This window comes from Schistocerca piceifrons, chromosome 6 (genome assembly GCF_021461385.2).
Source record: "Schistocerca piceifrons isolate TAMUIC-IGC-003096 chromosome 6, iqSchPice1.1, whole genome shotgun sequence".
Classification (NCBI taxonomy): Eukaryota; Metazoa; Arthropoda; class Insecta; order Orthoptera; family Acrididae; genus Schistocerca; species Schistocerca piceifrons.
In genome coordinates, this window is record NC_060143.1 from 308,719,092 (window position 1) to 308,731,708 (window position 12,617).

The window sequence follows — 12,617 nt, forward strand, 5'->3', positions numbered from 1 at the left end:
CTACCAATTACTATGTCAGGAAACGGCGCTAGGGCATGATATACGAGGAAGAGTAGTGTAATTTTTCCTCCTATTTATGTAGTTCTCAATTCGTTCGAGCAATCAATCATTCATGATAGGAAACACAGTCATAGCTCAGTCACTCGAAATGATTCAGAAATTTTACTTGTTAGAATAAAATCAGGCGATGATTCTTCTTCTCTGCAGGCTCATGCTTTGCGGCAGTCTGCTAATCTGTACAAATAAAATGCCTCGTAATTTTGGGAGCGTTGTATAATCAGTCGGGAAACCTCAGATCAAGCGGATATTTGGTTTTGATGAAGTTTAACCTTCCGAAGAAGTAATGGAGCTCTTGGATTATTAAATGCAGGTTCGTATCCAGTCTTTCGGTAGTTCCCTTCTGATTAACAACTACGCAATACATCGATGATATCATTAATTCTCAAATGTCAAATACACACCTTTTGTATGAAGGAGCAATATATATTATCGACTGTTACTTCATTTCACAGTTCATTGTTTTCTCCCGCGAACAGCGCACATCATACACACAGCGTATTTACCTACATATCCCGCACTGTTCAAGTTTCACACGCAATTCTCACATAAGTGCCGTGTCTTGGGGAAATGTAGATGCACATTCATTGTATATCACTATGGCTTCCGCTCATAGTCCACACTTAAAATAACTAGTATTCAACAATCTCTTCTACCTATCTTAAAATTTTGTGCTAAACTATCACAGGAGTAATCTCACTGTCTCTTAACCTATCACAGGAGTAATCTCACTGTCTCTTAACCTATCACATTAGCAATCTCACTGTCTCTTACCCTCTAGACAACATAAACTTCTTGATATTTATATACACATTCGACTCGTAGTCAAATTCCACTCTAAATTCTTCTCCATATTTCGTATCACAGATCTACGATCCTTCAAAAAATTTCTTAATATCATTATGCGGGAATAATCCCTTTATTCTTTTCGATTCGGGATATGCCAACAAGTATGATCCAGGATTTGGTATATTTGCAATAACAAATGGTCCGGTATAAATAAGATTCCATTTCTTTATGTTCTTCATCAGTTTCGAGGAATGGATGTGTTGCCTCAATAAAACCTTTTCTCCATATTATTTTATTAATGTCTCTCGCATCCAGAACTAAACGCCAGGGGATCGGAAAGTGCGTGTAACAGTAAGTCTGATGTGGCTTCACTTGTAGATGACAAATATACCCTTTAATAATTCCTGGCTTCTCATCAAAAATATCTTCATATGCCTCTAACAAATAATGAAATTGCTGCCTTTGTTCTCCGGTAAGCTGATTTGATTCACTAGCTTTTATCATTGTTGTTTGGTTAAAGTCCTCCTGTTGTATCAAATCCTTTGAAAGCTCCTTCCAACGACCGTTTGTAGTGTCAATTAATTGAATTATGGCACCGTGACAGTATTTCTCAGGCACCGTTTCCTTTCTATTTAAATCCAGTGCTACCTCTTCTCCATTTAATCTAAATTTAACTATTCCTTCCAAAAAATCAATCTGACAATCGTACTCCTGCATACTCCCAATACCAAGAATACAGTCCACTAATAACTTCTCCACTACAAGGAACGTGCACTTTATTGCTACATTTCCCATTTTCATCTCTAATTGTGTTTGTATTTTGACATTGGGAGAGCGTGCTCCAACAGCTCCGATGATTTTGCAGTTCTGTACCGGCAAAATTGGTACCTTCTTCTTCCTGATAATTCTCCTTAAAAGAGCGCCTGAGATGACATTGGCGGAAGCGGCGGAGTCTAATATCACATTCGTTGGAACTTCCTCTATTTCAACAAATACTTCCGATACCGGAACACTCGATCTGTCATTATGACACGTTATTAAATCCTTTGTTAACTCTTCAGTCAATAGCTCATCATCATTATATCTTAACAATTGTAATTTTACTGTTTCGCCCCTAACAGATCCCCTGACCGCTCCTCCACGGCACGATGCGGTCATATTTAGTTTGACTGAAAAATTTCCCGTAAGTACATTCATTCTATGTTCCACTGTCGTCTGTTTTTCCTTCACTTCGTCAAATTGCTTCTTTAAATTATCTTGGGATTTTATAATTTCTGGTATCATAGCTACGGAACACTGTATGTCCTCTTGAGCTTGTATTAATTGAGGAAACAATTCTACTTGTTTTTGTATTGTATCAATTTTGACGGATACATATTCGGTTAGTTCCGCTTTTAATTTACTATTGTTTTCCTGACATTGTTGGCGGACCTGCTCAATTTGAGCAATAAGATTCTGTCCGGTCCTAACTGCCTGTTCTTTTATTTCCTGGGTCTGGGTATTTAATCTCTGATTTAATTCGGGAAAGGTTTGTATGAAGGAGCAATATATATATATATATATATATATATATATATATATATATATATACACTCCTGGAAATTGAAATAAGAACACCGTGAATTCATTGTCCCAGGAAGGGGAAACTTTATTGACACATTCCTGGGGTCAGATACATCACATGATCACACTGACAGAACCACAGGCACATAGACGCAGGCAACAGAGCATGCACAATGTCGGCACTAGTACAGCGTATATCCACCTTTCGCAGCAATGCAGGCTGCTATTCTCCCATGGAGACGATCGTAGAGATGCTGGATGTAGTCCTGTGGAACGGCTTGCCATGCCATTTCCACCTGGCGCCTCAGTTGGACCAGCGTTAGTGCTGGACGTGCAGACCGCGTGAGACGACGCTTCATCCAGTCCCAAACATGCTCAATAGGGGACAGATCCGGAGATCTTGCTGGCCAGGGTAGTTGACTTACACCTTCTAGAGCACGTTGGGTGGCACGGGATACATGCGGACGTGCATTGTCCTGTTGGAACAGCAAGTTCCCTTGCCGGTCTAGGAATGGTAGAACGATGCGTTTGATGACGGTTTGGATGTACCGTGCACTATTCAGTGTCCCCTCGACGATCACCAGTGGTGTACGGCCAGTGTAGGAGATCGCTCCCCACACCATGATGCCGGGTGTTGGCCCTGTGTGCCTCGGTCGTATGCAGTCCTGATTGTGGCGCTCACCTGCACGGCGCCAAACACGCATACGACCATCATTGGCACCAAGGCAGAAGCGACTCTCATCGCTGAAGACGACACGTCTCCATTCGTCCCTCCATTCACGCCTGTCGCTACACCACTGGAGGCGGGCTGCAAGATGTTGGGGCGTGAGCGGAAGACGGCCTAACGGTGTGCGGGACCGTAGCCCAGCTTCATGGAGACGGTTGCGAATGGTCCTCGCCGATACCCCAGGAGCAACAGTGTCCCTAATTTGCTGGGAAGTGGCGGTGCGGTTCCCTACGGCACTGCGTAGGATCCTACGGTCTTGGCGTGCATCCGTGCGTCGCTGCGGTCCGGTCCCAGGTCGACGGGCACGTGCACCTTCCGCCGACCACTGGCGACAACATCGATGTACTGTGGAGACCTCACGCCCCACGTGTTGAGCAATTCGGCGGTACGTCCACCCGGCCTCCCGCATGCCCACTATACGCCCTCGCTCAAAGTCCGTCAACTGCACATACGGTTCACGTCCACACTGTCGCAGCATGCTACCAGTGTTAAAGACTGCGATGGAGCTCCGTATGCCACGGCAAACTGGCTGACACTGACGGCGGCGGTGCACAAATGCTGCGCAGCTAGCGCCATTCGACGGCCAACACCGCGGTTCCTGGTGTATCCGCTGTGCCGTGCGTGTGATCATTGCTTGTACAGCCCTCTCGCAGTGTCCGGAGCAAGTATGGTGGGTCTGACACACCGGTGTCAATGTGTTCTTTTTTCCATTTCCAGGAGTGTATATATATATATATATATATATATATATATATATATATATATATAACCCTTTTAATCGTACAATTTCGTCTCAGTTATCTTTTGTCATAAATCTCAATATTCAGATTACAATTCTTCAAACCAAGCTCAGGCTAATCGGCACGAAGACAATCTCGGAAGCTTTTTTTTTTTTTAACAACCACCAGAGAGAGTACTACAAAGAATAATTATGCGCTCATGCCATAGCTATTGTATGAAACTATTTTGCGCATGGATTCTGCGAGTATGAAAATAGAAAATATGTAAACGTCATTCAAGGGTAGAATTGTATCAGAATAATACATCGAATATAAAGAGATATTACAATTGCCCCTCGCAGCGAGCAAAGTTAATGATAATGCACTTTGCGAGCTAACAGGAAAAATTTGTTGGGTTGTTTATTCAAAAGAGGAATATTTTGAATTAATAGAATTTTACTATAGAGAGTATGGGTATCATGTTAAGACAGTAAGTTACGAGAATACCTAAGCTGTAGCTTTTACATGTACCAGGGTATACCCGCATCCCGAGTACATAACCAGGGAAGATGTATATTGGTGTAATTACGAAAAAGGTCTACCCATTTGGGAACTGGTCTTCACAGGGAAACCCTGGAAAACTCGGAAGAATAGACCCCAGCTCAGGTATTAAAGAAGATAGGAAAGCCTAAATCCAGTAATTTTGAAGTATATATAGAGGCTCCATAGATTAGATCGAAGGAAAAGTGCCTGAAAGCCAAAAAAAATTTTACAATATTGCTCAAAATATTTTACAAAATTCTTCGTTCGACGATGCAGCCGGCGATCTCGTTGTGAAGTCGATGGAACAGGAACATTGGGTGTGGACAGCGGGTAGGCGACGTACAGCGTTTGGTGGAGGCGGCACGGAGGACAGGCGATGGCTTATGGTACAGGACAGAAGCTGGTAATGTGTCGTAGAAACAACAAGATGAACTCAGGAACAGATGGTCAGGGACGTGAACATGGAACAGGTTTAAACAGGTTTAAAGTGGAATAAGAAAAGGTTCTGACTGAATAAATCCCTGGAAGAGAGTGGATTCAGGAAACGAAGTCCATATTTCATCGTTGAACTCAAAATCGGAGTGGATTCTTATATTCTTCCATCTGTACTAGACTGGAACTTCCATCAGTCGTGACAATTGCGAATTTTTTTGTAGTCCTCAATACCAATTACAACCGTTGATTGTCCAAAATATTGCCAAATAGACTGTGGGCATTTAAATTATGTTGTAGCTCATATCGAATGTATTCCTCACAAAATTTTTTTTAAAAATCTAATCTTCGTTTTATTATAGTGCAGGTTTGCTTTCAATTACGAAATTATGGGTAAAATTTAAGTTTACACCTGATGAAAAATTTTAAATATGGGCATATGACACTGACTCCACAAAAGGAATAATTTCTAGAAAAAAATTGTCTGAAAAATTTTCATTATTCTTGTAATTAATTGATTTATAGATCCACTTGCAAATAAATATCATTAATGATGACGTATGTTCATTTAAAAAATCATCCACTCACAGAATCTTCTTCATTCTCTCATGAACATTTATGGGAATATATTTCAACAATTATGTCCATAATATGAAACTGCTATTCTTAAAATGATAATTAAAATTCTTAAATTAATTATCCTGGTAAAGAAGGCATAATGGAAAATCGAAAAATTATAATAATTTTCTCTCTCGCAACCAGAGAGTTTCTTCAACTGTTTGCAGCAGTGACATTATCGACTGTTGCTTCATTTCACAGTTCATTGTTTTCTCCCGCAAACAGCGCACATCATACACACAGTGCATTTACCTACATATCCCGCACTGTTCAAGTTTCACACGCAATTCAAACATAAGTGCCGTGTCTTGGGGAAATGTAGATGCACTTTCTTTGGTTATCACTATGGCTTCTGCTCATAGTCCACACTTAAAAGCACTAGTATTTAACAATTTCTTCTGCCTATCTTAAAATTTTGTGATAAACTATCACAGGAGTAATCTCACTGTCTCTTAACCTATCACAGGAGCAATCTCACTGTCTCTTACCCTCTAGACAACATAAACTTCTTGATATTTACGGTATAATAATAATTTTTACTTATGGACCGTCTGATAGCAACTGAATAAAACACAATTTTAGTGCCATACGCGTTTCGCCTTTATTTTCTGCAAGGCATCATCAGTGGCCTGGAATATGTACATATGTTAGCTATTTAATTTACATTTTTGTCACTGTGCCTATAGGTTATAAACAGTTCAGGTGGTTGGTATTTCCTATTAAGTAGTAATGTTTTGAACTGTACTTACAGGTTGCGTGGACAATTTTTTACATATTACGCTCCTGTTGCATGTTATGTACATATTCCAGGCCACTGATGATGCCTTGCAGAAAATAAAGGCGAAACGCGTATGGCACTAAAATTGTGTTTTATTCAGTTGCTGTCAGACGGTCCATAAGTAAAAATTATTAATATACTGTAATATTACATTCAACTGAGGAAGACAGGACTACAAAAGGTTGAAGATGTCGATACAGCTATGTCAAGCATTCCCTGTCAACGTGTACAACAGGTTCAAGAAAATACATCTGAAACTCCATAAGACGATACAGCACATAAAATTCAACAAAACATGCAAAAAGAACGATTTAATTCCAAGTTACATTAATGTAAATGTTAAAAACAGTTCTACAGTGGCACAAAAGTCGAAATCATTTGCAGAACGATATTGGTTACTACATGAAATTAAGATGCTCTATTCGAAAAAACAGCACCTCAACATGATGCTCTATGATACTCATCTAGAATTGGCAAAAAACCTAGGAAACGCCGCAGTTTTCATGGCACTAGTAGAAAAAACTGAACACAACACATACACAGCAATGAAACATTTACAAAACAAACATAAACAGAACATAATGAAACTAACAGTAAAAAAGACGCAAAAATACATTTACATTTTAAATGTGAAATCACATGAACACCAACACACATTCCATCCACGCTTAGTTAACCTAACAGAGACAGAACTACACGAAAATGAAAAAATGCTCTTGGAAAAAGGTTTGAAACACTGCACCAATAGCAAAGTAAACAATCATTACATAGAAAATCTCATAGTAGAAACTGAACACATCCTTACACGTGAAGAACAACAAAATAATTGTGAAATAAACATAGGACTGACAAGAGAAGTAGTAAAAGAAGAAATAAAAGGCATGATAAAACAAACACAGCAGACACAATAAGAACAACCAAACAGAAGCAGCCACTATGAAAAGGTTAAAACAAAAGTTAACAAACGATAACATTTTAATAACAAGAGCAGACAAGGGAAATGTAACAGTACTCATGGATAAAGCGCAATACATCACAAAAACCAAGGAATACATATACACCAATGCCATACAAAAACTGAAATCAGATCCAACCACACGATTCCAGGCAAATGTGAAACGAACACTGAAAAACATTGAACACACACTCACAGACAAACAGAAATACTACTAAACACAGAAAAACCCGCAAGCACCAACACTCCACAGTCAACCGAAAGTACATAAAGACAGAATACCAATGAGAGCTGTTGTCAACTTCAAGAAATCCCCAACATACCGCATAGCCAAACACCTCCAAAAGTTAGTTACAAAACACTATAAAGGAGAAAACAACAGAACAGTGATAAACACAGGAAACCTAATAGAAAACATACAGAACATACAGGTACCACACACAGCCTCACTGATTTCATTCGATATAGAAAATATGTATACCTCCATCCCTATCACAGAAACAATAGAAATCATAGAACAAAACCTCTCATCCCACAGCAACCTCACCACAGACGCAATAAAGGAAATAACAGATATGCTCAGACTGACAACTGAACAAAACTACTTTCAGTTTGAGAAAGAATATTATCTACAAACTGATGGACTGCCTATGGGATCCCCAATATCAGGAACACTAGCAAACATTCTCATCAGTCACCTAGAAAATCAGATATTTGAAAAGATCACCACAAATGAAAGTTTCAAAATCATATATTGGTACAGATATGTGGATGACATTATTTGTCTGGTAGATGAGCCAAGTGAAAAAATAGATGTACTCCATTCAGAAATAAACAAAGCTCATCAGAACATAAAATTCACACTAGAAAAAGAAAAAGAAAATCAAATAAATTTTCTTGACATTACAATTAAAAAAGAAAATTGCAAACATACATTTAACATCTTTAGAAAACCAACAGCCACAGACACAATAATACATTCCACATCCAACCACCCCCACAGCCAAAAAATTGCAGCACTAAGACATATGTTACATAGATTAAACAGAATCCCACTCAGCAAGAGAAACTATGAACAAGAAATGAGTACAATCATGCAAATAGCTAGGAACAACGGGTATGACACACATGTGGTACACAGGCTCAATCAAAAATTAAAAGCACAAATACAAAACAAACACTGCATTCCCAGAATACAAATGAACTCCCAAGCTGAAAACCTACAAACACACTCAACAAACACACACAATGACAACACCACACAGAAAAGAACCAGATGGTACACCATGACCTACACACATAAACTAACACAAAGAGTTGCAAACATCCTAAAGAGACAGGGTTTCAAAATAGCATGTAAGCCTGGGAAAACCCTTCAATCACACCTAAGCCAGCCAGCTACCACGAGGGACAAATTCCAACAATCAGGAATATATAAAATTGAATGTCAAAGTTGTGATGCAGTGTACATAGGAATCACATGCAGGAATTTTGAAACAAGATACAAAGAACATATCAGATGTTGGATGAATGAAACAAACCATTCCACATTTGCAGAGCACTTAAAACACTATAACCATCATCCTACAAACATGAACAAGAAATGAAAATAATGAGAATAAGCAACCATGACAAACATCTTATACAAATGCAAGAAATTTCCGCATCCAGAAAGCCATAGCAGAAAACAAACATGTGATAAATGAACAAACTCACATCAGCACAGGCTCCCTACTACACTTAGTAAAGAAAATGATAACATAAAACCAAAAGACTCTTCCCCACACCATCTGGACACACACACACACACACACACACATACACACACACACACACACACAAACACACACACAGCACAAAAAAATTAATATCACACACACACACACACACACACACACACACACACAGAAACGCACACACATATGCATACACGAACAGACCACAGATACTTCAGTAGTTACACTCATAGGGTTGGCAATAACAGTCGATCTTTGGCAAAAGGCATTCGACAGTCGGCAACAGAAACCAAAACATGGCATAAAAACAAGCATTCAGTTCACAGTGCTGTCGAATGTGGAAAAAAACCGCAAATTGGCGTTCATAAGAAGAAGAACAACACATAAAATGCAACAGGAGCGTAATATGTAAGAAATTGTCCATGCAACCTGTAAGTACAGTTCAAAAATTACTACTTAATAGGAAATACCAACCACCAGAACTGTTTATAACCTATAGGCACAGTGACAAAAATGTAAATTAAATAGCTAACATATGTACATATTCCAGGCCGCTGATGATGCCTTGCAGAAAATAAAGGCGAAACGCGTATGGCACTAAAATAGTGTTTTATTCAGTTGTTGTCAGACGGTCCATAAGTAAAAATTATTAATATACCGTAATATTACATGCAACTGAGGAAGACAGGACTACCAAAAGTTCTTGATATTTATATACACACTCGACTCGTAGTCAAATTCCACTCGAAATTCTTCTCCATATTTCGTATCACAGATCTAAGATCCTTCAAAAAATTTCTTAATATCATTATGCGGGAACAATCCCCTTATTCTTTTCTATTCGGGATATGCCAACAAGTATGATCCAGGATTTGGTATATTTGCAATAACATGTGGTCCGGTATAAATAAGATTCCATTTCTTTATGTTCTTCATCAGTTTCGAGGAATGGATGTGTCGCCTCAATAAAACCCTTTCTCCATATTATTTTATTAATGTCTCTCGCATCCAGAACTAATCTTACGTTGCCTCCAGGTTTTGGAACGACTAAGAGCGTAGAACAATATGGACTAGTTGATGGCTCAATCAAGTCCCATTCTAACATTCTATTTATCTCCATTTGAACAGATTGTTCTAAACGCCAGGGGATCGGAAAGTGCGTGTAACAGTAAGTCTGATGTGGCTTCACTTGTAGATGACAAATATACCCTTTAATAATTCCTGGCTTCTCATCAAAAATATCTTCATATGCCTCTAACAAATAATGAAGCTGCTGCCTTTGTTCTCCGGTAAGCTGATTTGATTCACTAGCTTTTATCATTGTTGTTTGGTTAAAGTCCTCCTGTTGTATCAAATCCTTTGAAAGCTCCTTCCAACGACCGTTTGTAGTGTCAATTAATTGAATTATGGCACCGTGACAGTATTTCTAAGGCACCGTTTCCTTTCTATTTAAATCCAGTGCTATCTCTTCTCCATTTAATCTAAATTTAACTATTCCTTCCAAAAAATCAATCTGACAATCGTACTCCTGCGTACTCCCAATACCAAGAATACAGTCCACTAATAACTTCTCCACTACAAGGAACGTGCACTTTATTGCTACATTTCCCATTTTCATCTCTAATTGTGTTTGTATTTTGACATTGGGAGAGCGTGCTCCAACACCTCCGATGATTTTGCAGTTCTGTACCGGCAAAATTGGTACCTTCTTCTTCCTAATAATTCTCCTTAAAAGAGCGCCTGAGATGACATTGGCGGAAGCGGCGGAGTCTAATATCACATTCGTTGGAACTTCCTCTATTTCAACAAATACTTCCGATACCGGAACACTCGATCTGTCATTATGACACGTTATTAAATCCTTTGTTAACTCTTCAGTCAATAGCTCACCATCATTATATCTTAACAATTGTAATTTTACTGTTTCGCCCCTAACAGATCCCCTGACCGCTCCTCCACGGCACGATGCGGTCATGTTTAGTTTGACTGATTGTTGGTCCGATTGGTATTTGTCCCTTCAGCTACTTCAGTGATTATCGGTTGTTGTGATTAATTCTGTCTATATTGCCTTGCTTGATTCGTGTAATTATTGTTGTTGTTCTGCTGGTGTTGGTAGAACTGTCCTGTGTTGCCATACATTGGATTATATCGATTAGAATTCCTATTGTTCCTAAAATACACTCCTGGAAATTGAAATAAGAACACCGTGAATTCATTGTCCCTGGAAGGGGAAACTTTATTGACACATTCCTGGGGTCAGATACATCACATGATCACACTGACAGAACCACAGGCACATAGACGCAGGCAACAGAGCATGCACAATGTCGGCACTAGTACAGCGTATATCCACCTTTCGCAGCAATGCAGGCTGCTATTCTCCCATGGAGACGATCGTAGAGATGCTGGATGTAGTCCTGTGGAACGGCTTGCCATGCCATTTCCACCTGGCGCCTCAGTTGGACCAGCGTTCGTGCTGGACGTGCAGACCGCGCGAGACGACGCTTCATCCAGTCCCAAACATGCTCAATGGGGGACAGATCCGGAGATCTTGCTGGCCAGGGTAGTTGACTTACACCTTCTAGAGCACGTTGGGTGGCACGGGATACATGCGGACGTGCATTGTCCTGTTGGAACAGCAAGTCCCCTTGCCGGTCTAGGAATGGAAGAACGATGGGTTCGATGACGGTTTGGATGTACCGTGCACTATTCAGTGTCCCCTCGACGATCACCAGTGGTGTACGGCCAGTGTAGGAGATCGCTCCCCACACCATGATGCCGGGTGTTGGCCCTGTGTGCCTCGGTCGTATGCAGTCCTGATTGTGGCGCTCACCTGCACGGCGCCAAACACGCATACGACCATCATTGGCACCAAGGCAGAAGCGACTCTCATCGCTGAAGACGACACGTCTCCATTCGTCCCTCCATTCACGCCTGTCGCGACACCACTGGAGGCGGGCTGCACGATGCTGGGGTGTGAGCGGAAGACGGCCTAACGGTGTGCGGGACCGTAGCCCAGCTTCATGGAGACGGTTGCGAATGGTCCTCGCCGATACCCCAGGAGCAACAGTGTCCCTAATTTGCTGGGAAGTGGCGGTGCGGTCCCCTACGGCACTGCGTAGGATCCTACGGTCTTGGCGTGCATCCGTGCGTCGCTGCGGTCCGGTCCCAGGTCGACGGGCACGTGCACCTTCCGCCGACCACTGGCGACAACATCGATGTACTGTGGAGACCTCACGCCCCACGTGTTGAGCAATTCGGCTGTACGTCCACCCGGCCTCCCGCATGCCCACTATACGCCCTCGCTCAAAGTCCGTCAACTGCACATACGGTTCACGTCCACGCTGTCGCGGCATGCTACCAGTGTTAAAGACTGCGATGGAGCTCCGTATGCCACGGCAAACTGGCTGACACTGACGGCGGCGGTGCACAAATGCTGCGCAACTAGCGCCATTCGACGGCCAACACCGCGGTTCCTGGTGTGTCCGCTGTGCCGTGCGTGTGATCATTGCTTGTACAGCCCTCTCGCAGTGTCCGGAGCAAGTATGGTGGGTCTGACACACCGGTGTCAATGTGTTCTTTTTTCCATTTCCAGGAGTGTAGCCCCTCGCTGCACCATTACTAAAGTTTACATTATGGCAATAATTATTGTTTGCATTTTGCCCATTTCTAAGTCTCCTCGGAGAGTGTAGTTGGTTAG